Genomic DNA, 21178 nt, shown 5'->3' on the forward strand with positions numbered 1-21178 from the left:
TGCTGGACCTTACAAACACCCACTCCGGTGTTTTCAGCACATTGCTTCGAATTCCGACTCAGGACTGGCTGAAGATGGTGGCTGAGAAGAATACCAGAATATTAGAGCTGTTTAAGCTGAGTAAAACTACAACTCAGGTGGTCATGGTTGGAAATAACCCGCCACGCTCTACATAGCCCCCGCCCCTCATCCAGTCCCCCTTACCCGCCGCCTCCTCACCCTGTCCTTTTAAAAACCGCAACCGCTCTCTCATCCACATCATCTTAAAACCCTCAGCACTCTCTCCATCATCCCTCCGACCATCAGCTGCTCCAATGGATCTGGCTACTCCACCATCGAGTCCGCTGATGGAGAGCCCGCATCAGGCGTCTCCGGCCGCTATGCTTCCACCCCGGCCCTCATCACCTCAAGGATGGAACTCGCCCAGCCACCCACAACTAGCCACTCTCGGGTGGCAATCACTGGAGCAGACCCCCTCAAGCACCGCAGTCTCCAGTGCATCGCTGTGGGCCTTGGGCGACCCTGTGAGAGAGAGAGTGATATTATACCCCTTATGTCAAACCGAGTGATTTATGACCCCTAGAGTGATTTATGTAAGTAATAAAAATATGATATTCATGAAAATATGCTAGTTCATAGCTCTTTGCTTTTTCCCCTTAACCCTAACTAAGTGATTATTTAAGTTTCTTATATCAAATAGCATTTTTTTATTGGATTAAAAAATAAAAGTTTATTTTTTTATGCTTAAAAACGCCATCTGGTGGTGGCTCAGCGTGTGTGCGAGGGCGCGTGCCCAAGGCTGTGTGTCAGGACTTTGTGTTTTTCGGGCTCCGTGCTTATGTGTGAAAAACGTGTTAATACATAGTAAAATAGTGAAACTGTTTAGTTAAACTTGTGCTTTGTAACGTTCAGTATGGCCAGAAATACAAGCTGCATGCCTTGGGGGCAAAACTTTATTTCAATTTATATGCATTTGTTTAATCCGAACAAGGCGATTTAAAATAAAACTCAGAATCGTGAAAAAAAACTCCACCCAAAAACGCACCGCGGCTCCCAACATAAAACTCTTTTTCTCCAAAAAACCCCTGATAGGTACCCCTCTATTCCCCAAAACCTTATATTTCGGAAACAGGGCAAAAATCCTGAAAAAATCCTTAGTCTTTTGTCCCCCCGCGGATCCCACCCCGATCCTCCGCGTAGGAAAAGCAAAAACTCCTTAAAAAATCCTCTGCGTTTTCTCTGAAATAACCTTAGTCTTTTGTCTCAAATTCACCCCGATCCTTAAACTAAATAACCAGGGAAAAAATCCTGAAAAGTCCTTAGTCTGTTTTCTTCAAAACGACCCCTCTTACCAGCTACCTCTAACACAGTCTAAGTTCTCCCTTTGCTCTTAATCGATCCGCTACCAGAGCACAATTTTTACCTGCTTGTTCGCTCCTCGCTCAACTCCCGAATACTGCTTCCTAGTTTGAAATTTTCCGCCAGAGACCAACTCTGCCTAACTTAGCCCCGCTGCCAATGACATAACAATGGGGCGGCTCCCTTCGCACCCCGGTTAGCCAATCGGCTCCAGTTCTGATTTACCTTCTCAGCGATAGGTTAAGACTACCGGCGCTCTCCCACAAGACTTCTCACTTCAGCCATACTAACAACTGGCGCCGCTCAGGCTGCTCGCGAATTCGCAAAGGACCCACCGATTTCGACAACAGCTGGCGCCTTTTTCCTTATATCCATATCAAAACGGTAAGTTTTACACTTTCCTTTTAACGATTTCTCTCAAAAAGCTTTTTCATCTTCAAAACACATGCAAATAGGCTCTGTAACACCTGGAATACACTTTTTAAAATATATAAGCTCGCCTCTAACACTCTGAGCTAAAAGTGCTTTAGTACACAATACCAGCCAAACATGTCCTCCTCAGGTACCTCGTTTTTTTTACTCTTGCTCATATAATGTTTATATTTTCCTGTTTTTCCTGTTTTTAAATACTCGTTATTTCCTTTTAGACTCTGAAATAAGCGTGCTCAACGCCTCTCTTTTTGACTCTCTCGATCAAAATGGTATGGTTCATTCTTGTTCTCACTCTTAACAGCTATTTGTGCTAGAAAAACAAAACATTTACCCTCTTTTCCGTTTTTCTCAAACTTTCTAGATCTAGCAGACTTTGAGAGGTTTCTTTTTTCTAGTTCACCGAGTTCCTCTCCGCCAGTGCTCCAAAGCTTGACTGGAAAGAATATACGCCTATCGACCCGTGAAAGACAAGAACTGCTTTCTACGCTGGGTCGCCCTGCTTCTTGTTCTACCGGACCCAGTTCCAACCCCGCCGGAGCTTCTGCTCTCCCCAGAGCCTCTGGGAAAAACTATGCTCTCTCCGCCCCGGAGAGGCACGATTTGCTCGGTCCCCGTGCTACGGCGAATCGGAGCACCACCACCACCCCTTCCTCTTCTCCGCAATCATGCACACGAGATGCACCGCGCCTCCGTTTGAGATCCAATCACGGTTAGTCTCTCTCTAGCTTCTTGCTTTTTTCTCATTTTATAAAAACTATCCCTTTTCTATTTAACATTACTAACTGTTTTGTATCTTACTCTAAAATTCTTAGGGCATTTCATGAGGAGGAGGAGAAGGAGGAGCGTTAGGACCTCAAGGAGAACAAGGACAAGGGAAACGCGCAGACGGAAGCTAGCTTCAGTTGGTATCCGTCTGGTTTCCCTTTTCGCTGAATTAGTTCAGCTCATCTTATAAAGGTTTTTTTTTGTGTTTTTTAATTTTTCCTTTTTTTTCAAACGAACTGTGTTTTGTTTTTTGTTCTTTTAATATATAATTGTTAAAAACAATAAAAATGGATAACCAGGAACAAGACATTACAGACCCATTTCTTGCTATAGAAACAGCGTTAGCTAGGTTAAATGAAAATACATACCATTCTCAGAATACACATTCACAACACAGTGAGCAACCTGAGGTGATCAATAATAATGACCCTTTGGAATTGCTTAATTTAGCTATTGCCCGATTAGCGCCTAGTGAAAGTGCCTTTCAAAATAATTCCCTCAGTTTGGGATCAAGATGAAATTCAAACAGAGTCAGACGCGGTTCATTCTCAAATGAGTCTGACACAAAACATCTCCTCTTCTGATCCGTTTTTAGCAATTAATAGAGCTTTAGAAGCTTTGGCCCAAACACACGATGAGGTTCAAATACCGCCAGAGTTATTGAGCCAAATAAACAGGTTAAATCAAAATCGTTTTGCTGATGATCAAAGCCAGCATTCGCTAGTCTCTTCCCCAGACATCTCTGCGAATGACCCGCTCAACCCAGTAAACAATGATCACCCCTTTCAACAAGGGGGTAATCCTGAGAATACTTGCTCTGGTAATTCACCAGAACCCTCTTTAATTGTTAGAAATAAATTTAATAACGTTGAAATTAGACAAATTTTGAATTTCCCTCCTCCAAACGATATCCCTGATTATGCACATTATTATAAAGGTGTAATGGCAAGTGCACGTGAAATATCAAACAGTGTCTCCTCCCACGCAGGCCCAGGTGATCTATTACAGTTAGAATTGAGAGGGCCCCAGTTACAAAATAATGTTTCAGTGATTTTACGGGACAATCGTGATTTGAGTGAATTTGAAAACTTATTCTTGAGAGCGGTACAGTCCACCTGGGCAGTGATGTGTGATAGTTCACTTGAGCTCGTAGCTCAGATTGTTAGACCACCAGCCGGTAGTGGTAAGAGAATGCTTAAACACATACTCAACAGCGAAATTGTGAAAAAGAAAAGACGTTTTGTTTTGAGAGCCATAAAAAACTCGTTGAGAGGCGTCAAAGGTCCGCCAGTAACTGCGACCTCTATAAAAAATGTGTCAAGTGTTCGAGGCTATATTGTTTAGCATCACATGAAAAAGCTCACAAATGCCAAAAGCGCAAATGCCCAATCTGTTGCCAGGAAATCTCTAGTGATCATCAAACACATGAGTGCTACATGCAGGTTATAGAACGCGAAACAGAACATAACAACAACTTGATTTTTTATGATTGTGAAACGTTTGTAAACGATCACGGCGAACACGCTCCTTTTCTGGTGTGTACAAAAACATCAGATGGTAAATCTTGGAGCTGTCAGGGTGAGGATTGTGCTGAAAAGTTTCTCGCTCATTTTAGACGCCCCCTCTTTAAGGGCTCTATCTTTATCGCTCATAATGCTAAGGGGTTTGACACATACATTATTCTCAGGGTTATGGTTAAGCAGGGTTTAAAACCAAACTTGATCATGCAAGGCTCCAAAGTGATAAGTTTTACAGACCCAGACTTTAATCATCGTTATATTGACTCCTCCTGCTTCCTCCCCATGCCACTCTCAGCTATACCTAACGCGATGGGGTTTCCAGACAGCATTAAAGGCTTTTTCCCCCCATTGTTTCAGTTCGAAACAAAACCTTGCTTATTCAGGCCCTTACCCTCCCCCCTCCGCTTACAGCCTGGAACGTATGACAAGCAACGGCAGGCAGCAATTTTACGAATGGTATGATTCAGTCAGCTCCGGTACCTTCAATTTCATGAAAGAGGCCCTTTTATACTGTGAGAACGATGTTGAAATTCTAGCTCGGGGTTGCGTATTTTTTAGAAACGGGTTTATTGAAGAGACAGGAGTAGATCCTTTCAGCCGCAACACTCTTGCAAGCGCTTGTCTTAAAACTTATTTAACAAACTTCATGCCAGCAAATTCTTTACTGTAATTTAGAGGGCACGGTAATGCTAATCAGGTCAAATCATTTTCCTCATCCTCAATTCAATGGCTCGAATATCTCTCATACACGCAAGGTGTTTTTATCAGGCATGCGCTCAATCAAGGAGAAAAACAGCTCGGTAGCTATTATGTAGATGGATATTCCGAAAATAATGGCAAAACAAGCGCATGGGAATTTTTAGGCTGCTACTTCCATGGGTGTGTTAAGTGTTTTTCGAATCAAAACGATATTAATCCCCTGCTAGGTTCCTCCTTTGCAGACATAAACAGCGCCACTCAAGACAGGCTCGCTAGATTGAGAGCTGAGCATAATGTGTGTCTTGTGACAATTTGGGAGCATGAGTGGACCGAGTTAAAACGTAGTGATGAGAGTGTAATCAGCTTTCTGAAACGTTATGATCCACCTGAGCCTCTGAACCCTCGCCACGCCCTCTTTGGAGGCCGTACAAGCCCAGCACAACTGCGTTGTAGCGCTCGACCCGGTGAAAAAATTAATTATGTTGACGTCACATCTCTTTACCCATTTGTAAACAGCACCTGTAGTTACCCCTTAGGTCATCCTCAAATAATCTTTCGAGATTTTCAGGACCCTAAAAACTATTTTGGGTTTATCAAAGCGGTTGTTTACCCACCCAGAGGGCTCTATTTTCCCGTTTTACCTCATAAAACAAACTCAGGAAAGCTTCTCTTTACTCTCTGTCGCACTTGTGCCGAAATAAACAACCAAGAGGGTTCTTGTAACCATAGCAACGAGGAGAGAGCACTCAGAGGGGTTTGGACCACTCCCGAAATTAACCTCGCATTAGAAAAGGGCTATAAAATAAATCGAATCACTGAGGTATGGCACTTTGAGAAAGAGAGTAACACAATATTCACAGAGTATGTACATCATTTCCTTCGCAAAAAACAAGAAGCTTCAGGCTACCCATCAGATGCTGTAACTGAGGAGACTAAACAGCTTTACATTAAAGAGTACCAGGCTAAGCAAGGCATCACTTTAGACCCTGAAAACATAAAACTAAACCCTGCTAAAAGACAAATGGCCAAACTGTGTTTAAACTCTTTTTGGGGAAAATTTGGCCAGAGAAATAATCTCACACAAAGCAAACTGGTGAGTGACCCCGAGGAATTCTTTAACCTCATCTTCTCTCCAAAATACAAAGTGAGCTATTTCTCTTTTGTCAGCGATGATGTGGCTCCTATTCAATGGTGTTATGGTGATCTCTGTACTCCACTCCCAAACTCCACAGATAACATCTTCATTGCGGCCTTCACTACTTCATATGGGCGTATCAAACTCTATAGTTACTTGGATCAGTTACAGGAAAGAGCTATTTACTACGACACTAATAGTGTTGTTTATCTCACCAAAGAAAACCAATCTGAACTAGAATTAGGCAGGTATTTAGGCGATCTAACAAATGAGTTAGACCAGGATGATTTCATTACAGAGTTTGTTGCAGCTGGACCTAAAAGTTATGGTTACATGACCAGAAAAGGCAAAGTAGTTTTGAAAGCAAAAGGAATCACACAAACACATCAGGGCGTTTGACACAAAGTCATCTCATTGTACTGGACGATGTTATTTTTCAAGCAGCTAATCATCCAGAAGTGGTCCGGATTTTCACTCAATACAGACACCATAAAAATATGAGTGTGATGATGTTGAGCCAGAACGTGTTTTTACAAGGTAAACACAGCAGGACGATCAGTCTGAACAGTACTTATATGGTGTTATTTAAAAACCCTCGTGATAAATTACAAGTTAATACACTAGCTAGACAAATATGCCCAGGCCGTGTGCAATACTTTTTGGAAAGTTTTGAAGAAGCAACGAGAGAGCCACACGGATATTTATTGTTAGATTTAACCCCCACCTGTCCAGAGCAACTAAGACTGAGAACAGGGATACTACCCTCAGAACAGCTGTGTGTTTTCCTACCCAGGAAAAAATAATTTAATTCAATTTATTTATATAGCGCCAAATCACAACAAATGTCGCCTCAAGGCGCTTCATAGATACAGAGAAAAGCCCAACAATCATATGACCCCCTATGAGCAGCACTTTGGCGACAGTGGGAAGGAAAAACTCCTTTAACAGGAAGAAACCTCCAACAGAACCAGGCTCAGGGAGGGGCGGGGCCATCTGCTGTGATTGGTTGGGGTGAGGGAAGAGAGACAGAGATTAATAACAGATACGATTCAATACAGAGAGGTCTGTTAATACATAGTGAGTGAGAAAGGTGACTGGAAAGGAAAAACTCAATGCATCATGGGAATCCCCGGCAGCCTACATCTATTGCAGCATAACTAAGGGAGGATTCAGGGTCACCTGGTCCAGCCCTAACTATATGCTTTAGCAAAAAGGAAAGTTTTAAGCCTAATCTTAAAAGTAGAGATAGTGTCCGTCTCCCGAATCCAAACTGGAAGCTGGTTCCACAGAAGAGGGGCCTGAAAACTGAAGGCTCTGCCTCCCATTCTACTTTTAAATACTCTAGGAACAACAAGTAGGCCTGCAGAGCGAGAGCAAAGTGCTCTAATAGGGTGATATGGTACTACAAGGTCATTAAGATAAGATGGGGCCTGATTATTTAAGACCTTGTATGTGAGGAGCAGGATTTTGAATTCAATTCTGGATTTAACAGGAAGCCAATGAAGGGAAGCCAAAACAGGAGAAATATGCTCTCTCTTTCTAGTCCCTGTCAGTACTCTTGCTGCAGCATTTTGGATTAACTGAAGGCTTTTCAGTGAGTTTTTTGGACATCCTGATAATAATGAATTGCAGTAGTCCAGCCTGGAAGTAATAAATGCATGAACTAGTTTTTCAGCGTCACTCTGAGACAGGATATTTCTAATTTTAGAGATGTTGCGCAAATGGAAGAACGCAGTCTTACATATTTGTTTAATATGTGCGTTGAATGACATATCCTGGTCAAAAATGACTCCAAGGTTCCTCACAGTGTTACTGGAGGCCAAGGTAATGCCATCCAGAGTAAGAATCTGGTTAGATACCAAATTTCTAAGCTTTTCAGCGCCGAGTACAATGACCTCAGTTTTATCTGAGTTGAGAAGCAGAAAGTTAGTGGCCATCCAAGTCTTTATGTCTTTAAGACATTCCTGCAGTTTAACTAATTGGTGTGTGTTATCTGGCTTCATGGACAGATAGAGCTGGGTGTCATCTGCATAGCAGTGAAAATGTATGCTATGTCTTCTAATGATGCTGCCTAGGGGAAGCATGTATAATGTAAACAGAATTGGTCCTAGCACTGAACCCTGTGGAACTCCATAATTAACCTCAGTGTGTGAAGAGGACTCTCCATTTACATGCACAAATTGGAGTCTATTAGATAGATATGATACAAACCACTGCAGTGCAATACCTGTAATACCTACAGCATGTTCTAATCGCTCTAATAGAATATTATGGTCAACAGTATCGAATGCTGCACTAAGGTCAAGAAGGACAAGCACAGAGATGAGTCCACTGTCAGAGGCCATAAGAAGATCATTTGTAACCTTCACTAAAGCTGTTTCTGTGCTGTGATGAACTCTGAAACCTGACTGAAACTCTTCAAATAAACCATTCCTCTGCAGATGATCTGTTAGCTGTTTGACAACTACTCTTTCAAGGATTTTTGATATGAAAGGAAGGTTGGAGATTGGCCTATAATTAGCTAAGACTGCTGGGTCTAGAGATGCTTTTTGAGTAAAGGTTTAACTGCAGCCACCTTGAAGGCCTGTGGTACATAGCCGATTATTAGAGATAGGTTGATCATATATAAGATCGAAGAATTAATCAATGGCAGAACTTCTTTGAGCAGTTTTGTAGGAATGGGGTCTAAAAGACACGTTGATGGTTTGGAGGAAGTAATTATTGAAGTTGACTCAGAAAGATCGATTGGAGAAAAAGAGTCTAACTTAACATCAATGGTACTAAGAGTAGCTGTAGATAATATTACATCTGTGGGATGATTATTGGTAATTTTTTCTCTAATGATAAATGTTATTTGTGAAGAAGTTCATGAAGTCATCACTAGTTAACGTTAAAGGGATGGTTGGCTCAAAAGAGCTCTGACTTTTTGTCAGCCTGGCTACAGTGCTGAAGAGAAACCTGGGGTTGTTCTTATTTTCTTCAATCAGTGACGAATAGTAAGCTGTTCTGGCTTTGCGGAGGGCTTTCTTATAAAGTAACAAACTATTTCTCCAGGCTAAATGATGATCCTCTAAATTTGTGACACGCTATTTCCTCTCCAGATTACGAGTCGTCTGCTTGAGGGTACGTGTTTGAGAATTATACCACGGGGTCATGTACTTCTGATTAGAGACCTTAGTTTTCACTGGAGCTACAGTATCCAGAGTCGTACGTAGTGAGGAGGTGAAATTATTAACAAGATAATAAGAGAAACAATGTCTGCAAGATTGAGAAGAAACTTTGCTTTGCTGAAAACACTAACCACAAGCTCCCCTAAAATTCGTAAGGTTATTTTGGAAGAATCCTCACCCGATTTTATTCAGTCTGTTTGTGAGATCTGTATGAACCTTTTAAAAGGAAATATTCCAGTCACACAATGCCAACATAAGAAGTTGAAACAGCACAGAGAGAAAATCAGACAGATGGCCAACAGAAGGGAGCGTGTTAGCAAGAAAAGAAAGCTAATGACTCAAAAAGGTGGTTTCCTCCTGCCTCTCCTCACAACAGTGTTACCCATGGTCGCAGATTTAGCTATAGGAGCCATTCGCAAAGAAAAATGCAGAAAATGTATCTGATCTCGCCTGAGCAGATCAAGCGCTTAAATGAGACACATTCAAATGCTTCTCGAGTAAGCATCAGAGACAAGGCCAAGGATGATCTGGATAGTCAAATGAGACGTGTATTGGAGACTCAAGGTCTAACCCCCGATGAGAAAATTAAAAAGTATAACATGCTTTTACAAAAGTACCTAGTACTTGAGAGACAGAAATCACCCTAAGACTCCCCGCAGAGCGTCAAGGGAGCTAGAGTGAGACATCTGATGATTATCAGCAGGGAGAAAGCGAGGAGGGGAGGGGGGGGGGGGGGAAGATGGGAAGTGTGAATAAGGTTTTACACGATGTTTTAACCCACATAAATCCACGTTCAAAGAGAAACACTGAATATCTAATGCGTAGAATATTAGCATCAAAAGGTCACATCGGATGGAGTGACGACGGCGAATTGATGCATAGACAAAACCCCATACCAGGAAGTCATATGTTGGACTTGATGAAATTTTTAGCAAGTTCCCGTGCAAGTGTGAAACCAACAGGCTGGAGCTTGCTCGCGCGAACCTTGGCGGATCTAAAAATACCTCTATCCACTATTACAAACTTGTCGGCCAGAAGGGAAATAGCAGCGTTAAAAGATTCAAGAGAAACAGGAGAATACCAGACATCATCTGAGGATGATTTTATTGCTAAGAAAAAAAAAGAAGAAAAGCAAGAAATTTGTATTGTCACCCAAATGGGTGAATTTCTGATGTAATTGAAATAAACCATTATTATTGTTTAAAAGTTAATTCTCACTCATGTTTTTTTTTATTTAACAAAATTTAAAAAAAGCACAATACACCACTTTTTTATTCCCCAGAAACGTTATTATTGAAATAGTTTTTAGCACAAATGACAATCATTAAAAGCTTTCAGAGAACACGAAGTTTGATTAAAATTGCTAGCCTTACATATCAATACACATCTGATAAATCGTTTTACAAAACACGAGACCATGCTATCATTTTTGATTTGGTCAGAGCTATATAAAGCAAGTATATCCTCATAACTCTTTCCACGCGATTTGTTAGCCAGGAGAAATATACAGTGTTGGCCACATACCGTGGAAAGCGTGGCTTGTAGCTGTCTTTGATGAAAAGATACTCGTTTAGCATGCTTTTTCAAAAATGTTACAATGCTTTTGGGGTAAAAAGGATAATCTGGTGGGAATCCAAACGAATCAAAAACTAGCACCTCCATCTTCATCTAAAGAAATAGCCAGCGAGTGAGTTCCAGGTTTGTTCCTAGGATCTGTATTTATGATCATATATGTAGGGCGTTTAAACGAGCGTTTGAGTAATGTTAATAATTCATCTTCTGCATATACTCCAAAAAAAAAAACTATCGCCCACCAGGAGTCTCATAATACTGTCCAATTGGTGATTGTTCATGATTCAAAAAGTGAAAACCTCAGTAATAATCAACCAAAACTTGTCTTTTGGAATTGATCTCGAGAATGGAATCATAACAGGCGTAAACGATCAGTGTAGTAGTGTGAGGCAGTGGCACTCTGAAGCGCATTTCAAGTCTCAAGTTGCCATTTATCACAGGTGACAATGCTTGGTTATCATCGGAAGGATTCAGATTGAAAACAAACAATGTATATCCCTGTTCAAACTCCTGTCTGTCAATGCACAAGGACAGATCTTTCAGGTTTCTCCCGGTAGCAGTGTACAGGCTGTAAAACTCTTACGGACTGATTCTCAGCAAAATTAGGTTGAAACGCTTTGGCTGGTATTTGCTTACTCTCATGACACAAAGCCAAAAACTCTATGTGACAGGTGTGACCTTAGTCTGGGAACCGCCCCTGGTGGGCGGAGCTGGTCATTGCTCCTTTTTTAAGCTCAGGTGTGGGCAATTAGGCATACCTCAGCAAACCTGAAGCTGCCAGTGCTTCGTCCCAGTTGGGCAAGTTTGTGTTTTTAACTTCTTTCCATGAAACTCTGTCAGAACGGTAGGTTACACCACAATGTACCACTTGAGCTTTGGTTGTTGTGGTCGAGGTTTACAGCTATTTGCACCCTTGTAGGTGGGAAACATTGCGTTCCCGTCAGAACAGTGTAGTGGACTTCACCGCCACTGACCCACATTTATTAGGGTGTGACGTGAACTTGTGGACAGGTAACGAAAACAATACAGTTGAGGAATATTCCTGTGTTTTACTGTCCAGTGTAAGCCATCTCCTGCCTTTTATTTACAGAGTATCGAGCTGCTGCTTTGCCCAGTGGATTTCTGACTGCGGGCACAGGACCCGACACATCAGTGTGTTTTTAATTTGTTTTATTCTGAGGTAATTTTGACTGCTGCGGCTGTCGATTTTATTTGTTTCTTGTTTTATTTTTCTGTATCAGTAGGCACCATAGAGATTGATTCTTTTAGTATTTTAACCCTTTTTTTATACCTATATATTGTCACAGACGGTGAAGGCACTGCAGGGAAAACAAATCCTTTTTTTGTCTCACCGCTTTTGCATGCTCAGCGGTGGGCCGGAGTGAAGACGGCACTGAAGATTTGCCTTTTTTTATAGAGTTTTGCCCATTTGGGTTGATGTGAGTTGCCGTCCTTTATTAACCAGTGTATTATGTCGATTTGTTCTTAAACAGTTCCCCGCAGCGCTTGTCCCGTCTCACGGGCAATCATACAGTTTTATTGGTTTTAATAAGGTAAAGTTTTTTTAATTGTTTTTAGGTGCCGCTGTTACACTGTTACTTTTATTTTGTATTAAAAATTAAATTCTTTTTTAACTGACTGTGCGCCTACGGCTCTGTCCTATTTTAAATAGGGACCTACCACGGGTCACATCTAGATTGTTGTGTTGGAAATTGAAAGGGCATAAATCATATCGACCTGTAAAAGCCTCATGGCTGTTATTAATCTCTGTCTCTCTTCCACAGCATGTCTTTATCCTGTCTTCCTTCTCTCACCCCAACCGGTCGCAGCAGATGGCCGCCCCTCCCTGAGCCTGGTTCTGCCGGAGGTTTCTTCCTGTTAAAAGGGAGTTTTTCCTTCCCACTGTCGCCAAAGTGCTTGCTCATAGGGGGTCATATGATTGTTGGGCTTTTCTCTGTATCTATGAAGCGCCTTGAGGCGACATTTGTTGTGATTTGGCGCTATATAAATAAAATTGAATTGAATTGAATTGAATTGAATGGTTAACCATGCCTATCACTAGGTAACGGGGAAGTGACCCCAGAAACAGATTCTCATGATGTGATATCCGCGAGTTCTCGGGTATTGAAAATGTCTTTACATTAATCCGGGCGATTGGATAAAGCGCATTTGCGCGCATCAGAGCGGAGGCATGGCCAAGGCGCACAGCGGGGGAGACCGTGACTTTTCTTACGAACAATGAGGCCCCCACAATATTGAGATGGTAATTGGCATTTTGAGGCGCCATTAGGGTGAAAGCATCGTTAGCTCTTGTGAGTTTAATCCGTAGATCCACATTATTAAGAGTCTTTCGCAGAAATATGTCTGAATGTAGCGGACCCATCAAAATGGAACTCTCGCGAGCGTGCGCTGTAAACTGCCCTGCGGACTAAGCCCCTATTCGGCCCATTATTAACAACATGGGAGTCGTGTGAACCAGCAGTATCTTTGTAAAGAAGACCTGCACTAAATTGAGTTTTCAGACTTTCTTCTGAGTAATTTAAATATGTTTCAATTATCGCTCTAAACGCATGTGTCGAACTCGCTTGTGAAATCAGTCTTTCGCCCAATGTGACGTCACATTGGGAGAAAATGGTGTTTAAAGGGTCATTTATAATTCCAACATTAGCGTCTGCTTCAATATCGCTACTATCAGGGTTTGTTATTTTCAGCCTTAAACTCAGCAGTGTATCATTCAGATCTAAGTAATGTAAGCCATTTCCAGGCACATAAAATTCCAGGGGTCCCCGATCTGTGAGCGCTGTTACTGGTAGAATTTCTGAATAACATTTGTCCTCGATTGACATTTGAGTCAGTGGGACTGTGAAAATTTCTAACTCACTCAAGGTGCATTCGTTTGATCTCTCGTGAAGTAAAGACATTGCTGTTTGCTTCTTAGTTGTTCTTGTTTTTAGAATATATCAGTCTTAGGCTTGCGTCCTGTCCGTCTGATGGTTTTCCCACTGTCTCTTTTTCACAGTTTTCCTCCGCTTTTTAAACTCTCCCAACCTCTGACCAGGGGGCTGCTTCAAGGGTCTGCGTGAAATTAGGGTCAATCCCGAACCCTCTTGCTGTTCTTGTGTGTTTGAACGAGTCAAATTTGAGAGTGAGGATGTGACAATATCTGAAGCAAAGCCTTTGACAGCAGATTTGAGGTGAGGCTTTGCAATGCTCACACCCCTCTTTATGAACGGGGTTACAAATCTAAATAATTTAGAAAAAATAGATGCTATTCCGCACCCGTAAATTACAGGCGCACCTGAAAAGCCGGGCAGACCGTTACCAGCCTGGGTTTCATAATACCGTATAAATCTATTATTATCCATTTTTTGTTATGAGTTATGAGAGATCCTTGACAGGTCGAAAGTGTAGCTTTACTATCGTTTTACCGTAGGTAAAGTTTACAGGCTCGTTCTGATCGGTTTTGATTTCAATATGGATATTTGCAATGTGTTTGCGCGCTACAGAAATATAGTCTGGTTTGTTAAAGCTCTGTGTGATAATATCTCCGTAATTACCCTCTATTTTGACAGTGCGCAGCAGGGGGGAGTAGCTATCACCCACGAGCTGCAAGGCGGCTATATCAGAATAACAGAATAAATGGTAACACCCCGCCTTTATATCTGCAGGATAAGGGGCAAATTTACGCTCGAATCGTTGCCAGACACCTGCTGGGACACCAAGCATATATGCGAGAGGCGGAAAACAGTATTCGGGAGTTGAGCCAGGAGCGAACAGGCAGGGAAAAAAAAAAAAAAAGTGCTCTGGTAGCGGATCGATTAAGAGCAAAGGGAGAACTTAGACTGTGTTAGAGGTAGCTGGTAAGAGGGGTCGTTTTGAAGAAAACAGACTAAGGACTTTTCAGGATTTTTTCCCTGGTTATTTAGTCTAAGGATTGGGGTGAATTTGAGACAAAAGACTAAGGTTATTTCAGGTGTTTTGGAGAAAACGCAGAGGATTTTTTAAGGAGTTTTTGCTTTTCCTCCGCGGAGGATCGGGTGGGATCCGCGGGGGGACAAAAGATTAAGGATTTTTTTCAGGATTTTTCCCCGTTTCCGAAATATAAGGTTTTGGGGAATAGAGGGGTACCTATCAGGGGTTTTTTGGAGAAAAAGAGTTTTATGTTGGGAGCCGCAGTGCGTTTTTCAGTGGAGTTTTTTTTCACGATTCTGAGTTTTATTCTAAATCTCCTTGTTCGGATTAAACAAATGCATATAAATTGAAATAAAGTTTTCCCCCAAGGCATGCAGCCTGTATTTCTGGCCATACTGAACGTTACAAAGCACAAGTTTAACTAAACAGTTTCACTATTTTACTATGTATTAACACGTTTTTCCACACATAAGCACGGAGCCCGAAAAACACAAAGTCCGGAGACCTGACACACAGCCTCAGGCACGCACCCTCGCACACACACTGAGCCACCACCAGATGGCATTTTTAAGCATAAAAAAATAAAAGAATGCTATTTGCTATAAGAAACTTAAATAATCAATTAGTTAGGGTTAAGGGGAAAAAGCAAAGAGCTATGAACTAGCATATTTTTATGAATATCACTTTTTTTTTTACTTCCTAGGGCCATAAATCACTCTGGGGGGGGGGGGGTCACAAATCACTCGGTTTGACATAAGGGGTATAATATCACTCTCTCTCTCCTGTGTGCCGGGCTCTTTTCCGAGAGTCTGAAGACAGTGACCCCCACCTCGGCGAATGCCGCGGACAGCCTTCGCCCGCGGACAACGATGAGGCCGCGACTCTACTGCTGTGTTTGAACTTATAAAATTAACTGTGAAGTACCTCGTTGCTCCAGAAACATAGGCAGGATGTGTGTCAAGGCTGTGAGGTCTCACACCTTTCACAAAGACGACATTCATGTCTTTTCCCACTGGAAAAATAATTCTTTTTCAAGTACTATGATGAACTCTGCAGAAGATTATGGAATGGACATTTCACCAACACATTATTACAAATTTTGCGGTTAGAGGGTTTTTTTACCACCAGCGGCTCAAGTCAGAGGTGTGGCATTTCATTCAATCGAGAATATATAAGGAACTTAAATAAACAATTAGTTCTTTTTAGGGGAAAAAAATAAATAAATAAAAAAAAAAAAGCAATGAGCTATGAACTAGCATATTTTTATTAATAGCATATTTTTATGAATATATTTTTATTACTTTACCTTTGGGCCATAAAACTTTATTGGGGGGCATAAATAGCTCAGTTTGACACAAGGGGTATAATATCACTCTTTGATATCCGCAAATTCGGGTATTGAAAATGTTTTTACATTTTGCGGAAGCAGGGGAAACCGTGACTTTTCTTATGAACAATAACGTGCCCAGAATATTGAGATGGTGATTGGCATTTTGAGGCGCCATGAGGCTAAAAGCATCGCTGGCTCTCGTGAGTTTAATCCTCAAATCCACATCCACAGCAGCAATCTTTCACAGGAAAAAAAAAAAAAAAAAAAAAAGTCAGAGTGTAACGGGCCCAACACATGAAACTCTTGAACGCTTGCCAGCTCTCTGGACTAATCCTCTGTTAGGGCCGTTATTGACAACATGTGAGTCATGGGCACCAGCAGTATCTTTGTAAAACAGACCTGCGCTAAATTGAGTTTCTTCGGAGTTATTTAAATATGTCTCAATTATAACCCTATATGGTTGAGTTGAGCTGGCTTGTGAAATCAGTCTGTCGCCCAATGTCACGTCACATTGGGAGAAAATGGTGTTTATAGGGTAATTTATAATTCCAACATTAATGTCTGCATCAATATCACTACCGTCTGGGTTCGTTATTTTCAGCCTTAAACTCAGCAGTGTGTCATTCAAATCCAGGTAATGCAACCCGTTTCCAGGCACATAAAATTCCAGAGGTCCCCGATCAGTGAGTGCTGTTACTGGTAACATTTCTGAATAACATTTGTCCTCGATTTAAAACTGAGTCAGCGGTGCTGCAAACAGATCCAATTCGCTCAAGGTGCATTCGCTTGATCGTTAGTAGTAATACAATGGCACTTTTTTTGTCTCTTCGAGAACTCTGGGAAGTAGCAAGGGAGTGTTAACCTTAAGGTGTGAAACAGGTGTGTACTGAGGCTAGACTAATTTTATAAATCTGACAATATCTCAGCTTGCTGCGATGCATGCAATTTATTTTAAAAACGGCACAAGTGGGAATTTCTTCTGAATGGGTAATGTCCACAAGCGTTTTATTTAATCAATCCCCCTAGTTTTAATTTAACTAGTTTTTTCACACATCTACTGGGTTTCTTTCCAGGGTTGATGCGATCATTTTATTTAAAAATCGGGATTTCGCAATGTTGAACTAAGAATGAGGCAAAGCCACCTAGGCAAATGGTAGGGGGTGTAGTAAGGTTGTTGGCGGGAAACAGGACCTCCAGAGCAGGTGTCTTTTGTCTCTTCGAGAACTCTGGGAAGTAGCAAGGGAGTGTTAACCTTAAGGTGTGAAACAGTTGTGTACTGGCATTGTTCCTAGAGAAGGTATTTACCTGAGAGCCGTGCTAGGCTCAGGGTGAACTCTGCATTCGTCGCGACAACACCACTTTCTTTGAGATCATCAAAACTATCATCGTTCTTTATAACATGGACATCTTAAACGGTAAGTAAAACAAAACCTATTATTGTATTTTTAAAAGTGTTATGTTAACATATTATAGGATATTCAAACTATCTTTTTCCTAAAACAAAAGCTTAATTTTCAGGAGTTCGGGAGAACGGCACAGCACCCTTTTCTTTAGAAACGGGGGATTTTAAAGATGGAACAACATCTCTAACAGGCACAAGGTGTGTACAGAATTACGCGATTTTTAATCGTATGTATGTTTTAAGCTTACGATTGTTTTAAATTATATAATAACAGAGTTTTTCTTTGATTTGTTCCAGGGTTAACAAACTGAGCAGGAAAACATTCAGACACCGTGACCACAGAGCCCATCCTTACAAAAGGTATGTATACAACGGGGTGTATAATTGTGTATTTTAAAAAAAACAGCAAATGGGTTTAAACAATTCCAAATGTTCTAAAACAGACCGTTTTACACATACAGAGCCACGCCAGAGAACCTTATGTGCGGAGAACCAGGGCCGTCGGGAATAACGCACACTACAAGGTAAGCATAGGTATATATAAATTAGATAAAAAGAGAGAGAGGGAGACACGCTTATTCTGTTTGAAATGGGTACATGTATAAATGTTTTAACACATATCTATCTTCACAGACTGCAGCACAGTACCCCTCCTCATAATGATCAGGACACCGTACTATTCCAGACGTTTTTGGAATGTTTAAACAGTATCGACCTCCCAGAACAACAAAAACCTGGAGTTTTGTGCAATAGTGGAGAGTCAGAAGCGATCTTCATCAGCGGTCCTGCAACACCCCCGAGTGAGTGCTTGCCTCGGGATTTCTCTGATGTTTTTGACTACAGTATATCAGATTTCGATCTTGTTCATATACCCACCCCACCAGAATGTGTCAGAAATAGCATTGATTCACACGTAGATTTTGAAGACGACGGTATAACAGACTCTCAAATATCAGCGGCGTATGATGCTTACATGAAGGTTTCAGACGCTCAACCTGCTGAACAGAGTCATATAGCTTCATTAGTTGATAAATTATGTTTGATTGAAGCTAGACTCAATCAATACCACCAAGAAGCACAGATACAAAGGCAACAGTTTATCAAATTCATAAAAAAAAGTGTGTAGTACATTAGACATCATCTGCAGCAAAATTTCAAGTCCCTGACTTTTAAAATCCAGACCATGGACCCTCCAAATAAATTATTTAAGCATAATAACGGAACCTCCACTCCTGTTAGATGTTTTGACTTAGAGACTTTTATGCAGTGGGTTGAAGAAACAGATAACAAATTAGACAATATTATAGCTAGACTTAATAGTGTGCCTGCATCAGCCTCATCTGATACACATCCTTGTCAGACTGTTCCTACGCCTGCTATTGCTGATGGGGCTATTGTTGTTGTTGTTAATAATAGTGATAGTACATCAGGTGTTGCTCGGACCACTGTTGTTACTGATGCTAACCGTATTGCTGCTGCTGCTGGTGTTATTGAGTCTGTTACCGCTTCTACTAGTACTACAGACACACATGCGTGTCTGGGCGCCGCTGCAACACCACATACCGCCTCAGTCATTGTAAATTTCTCACAAAGTGATACTATCGTGATTGAGCCCGTTGTGCAATCTGGATCTGGCAGGCGCTCCCAGCCACACATTAGAGAGATACCTAATTTTAATGCTCGCGAATTGCGTGAGCGCCTTGATTTTAGGGGTATAAGTCTTGATCATCCAGAACAAGTACCTGAGCGAGTGCGCGAGTGCTTAGCCAATGTGGTAGACCGAGCTGTGGCTGGATCTCAACAGGGCAGCGTTCTAAACGTGGTCCTGCGTGGCCCCTCGCTGGCTTCAGATGTTCAGGCTGTTTTAAACGCTGATGATCGGTATGATCCGGAGCTGTTTCTCGATCGAATTGCACAAGTTATGCAGAGTAATGATGAATCTATCGGTGATGATGAATTAGAGTTTATTGTCACGGCAGCTCAGAACAGTAGTGGTGGGGCTCGCTTAAGACTGGCACAAATCCCTTATGATGAGATTCTCTCAAAGAAAGGCAGACATTTATACACACCAAACAACACACAACAATTTGTGCTTCTCCCTATGTATAGCACATTCATTAAACTCATCAGCCTCTGAGCTAGAAAAACTCGCTACAGCTAAACGGATGCATGCTGAAGTAGGTCTATGCGACAAGCAGCAAGTATCATTCACCGATGTCAGTAAATTTGAGAAGCACTTCAACATTAAGATTGTAATCTATTACCACACAGAAGGGCGTAAACGCCTGGAATGTTTTTTCACACATGAAGAGCCAAACACAAACACGTTGATGATGTATCTCCATAATCAACATTACCACATGATTTTAAACCCAACCGCTTTTCTTGGTGCATCCTATGTGTGTAATTTCTGTTACAGTACATATAATACAGCATTACATCATAGCTGTAAACACAGATGTAACACATGTTATACACTCTGTCAACACCACAGGGGTCCCACAGTGAAATGCAGCGACTGTAACCGCATCTGCAAATCACAACACTGTTACCAGCAACACAAATTACCAGAATTAAAACACAACATGATCCCCTGTGATAATATGAAACATTGCATGCACTGTGGCACCACATATAGAGAATCCAAGAAATCGCCACACAGATGTGCCCAGCCTAGATGCGAGCACTGCCGCGAGCCTAAATTACCCGGAGACTCCGACCATCAGTGTTTCATACAGCCTGTTGAAAAACAGAAGCCTAGCGATAAATACATTTTATATGATTTCGAGACTAGGTACCACAACGGTAAACACGAGGCTAACTTTGTGTGTGCGTCTGATCTGAAGGGCAATAAGTTCACATTTAACACATTAAAGTGTGTGGAGGCGTTTGTGCAACATTACAGACGCCCAAGGTTTCGTGGGTACACGTTCATAGCACATAATGCATCTGGCTTTGACAACTACATACTCCTCGAGTACTTTGTCAGACAGGGCATAACACCTAGTGTCATAATGAGCGGCAGCCGTGTGATTTTGATGTATGACAGGGACTATGACCAGCGATGGATTGATTCGTTCAGCTTTTTGCCCATGGGCCTTGCCAAAATACCCTCTGCTTTAGGTTTTCAAGACCTGCAGAAGGGCCATTTCCCACACAGGTTTAATACGAGGGATAATGAGCATTATGTGGGCCCGTACCCAGACCCCTCCTTCTACGGCTATGAGTACATGTCTGAAAGCGATAAGGTGCGATTCATGGAATGGTACCAGGTTGCCTCACAGAATCCCTTTGATTTTCAGGCTGAACTCAGGCGTTACTGTGTTAACGATGTTGATGTCCTGCGTAAAGCATGCAGCATTTATCGTGACACGTTACTGGGTTGTACACAAGTTGATCCATTCCACCTTGGCTGCATTTAGTATGGGTGTGTATAAAACGCTGTTTCTGCCTAGAGACACGCTCGCTCTCACGTATGACGGGGCATACGTTGAGCAGAATAAGACGTTTTCTAACGTCTCTATCGAATGGCTTCAATACGTGTCCCACACCGCCAACAAAGTGGTAAAACATGCTCTCAGAGGAGGCGAACAGAGGGTTGGACCGTATTTTGTGGACGGTTTTGACCCCACAAGTAATACAGCTTATGAATTTGCAGGATGTTTTCACCACGGCTGTGTTAAATGTTACCCCGAGAGTGAAGTTAATCCTGTCAGCAAAGCATCCTATGGACTGCTGCATCGCATGTTTTGTGACAAAGTTGATGCACTGAGATCACAACACAGTGTGAGCGTAATAGTGATGTGGGAATGTGAATGGGCTGCCTTGAAGCAGACAGACCCTGCAGTTGTGGCTTTCATGCACACATACAGAAAGCCAGAA

The 21178-nt window shown here is 41.8% G+C and overlaps 3 long non-coding RNA genes across 3 annotated transcripts; all 3 read left to right on the plus strand.

The window, feature by feature from the left end:
• The first annotated feature begins 1247 nt into the window (after positions 1 to 1247).
• Positions 1248 to 3245, plus strand: LOC146520996 (uncharacterized). The gene is made up of 2 exons (XR_014873248.1): positions 1248 to 2060; positions 2153 to 3245. It is a non-coding gene; the product is annotated as an uncharacterized LOC146520996 (long non-coding RNA).
• An 8176-nt stretch (positions 3246 to 11421) lies between these two features.
• On the plus strand, positions 11422 to 12353 carry LOC146520997 (uncharacterized). The gene is made up of 3 exons (XR_014873215.1): positions 11422 to 11496; positions 11572 to 11663; positions 11743 to 12353. It is a non-coding gene; the product is annotated as an uncharacterized LOC146520997 (long non-coding RNA).
• Positions 12354 to 16718: 4365 nt separating this feature from the next.
• On the plus strand, positions 16719 to 20583 carry LOC146520998 (uncharacterized). The gene is made up of 4 exons (XR_014873230.1): positions 16719 to 17494; positions 17594 to 17656; positions 17758 to 17820; positions 17930 to 20583. It is a non-coding gene; the product is annotated as an uncharacterized LOC146520998 (long non-coding RNA).
• The last annotated feature ends 595 nt before the right edge of the window (positions 20584 to 21178 follow it).

This window comes from Neolamprologus multifasciatus, chromosome 3, assembly GCF_963576455.1.
Source record: "Neolamprologus multifasciatus chromosome 3, fNeoMul1.2, whole genome shotgun sequence".
Lineage (NCBI taxonomy): Eukaryota > Metazoa > Chordata > Actinopteri > Cichliformes > Cichlidae > Neolamprologus > Neolamprologus multifasciatus.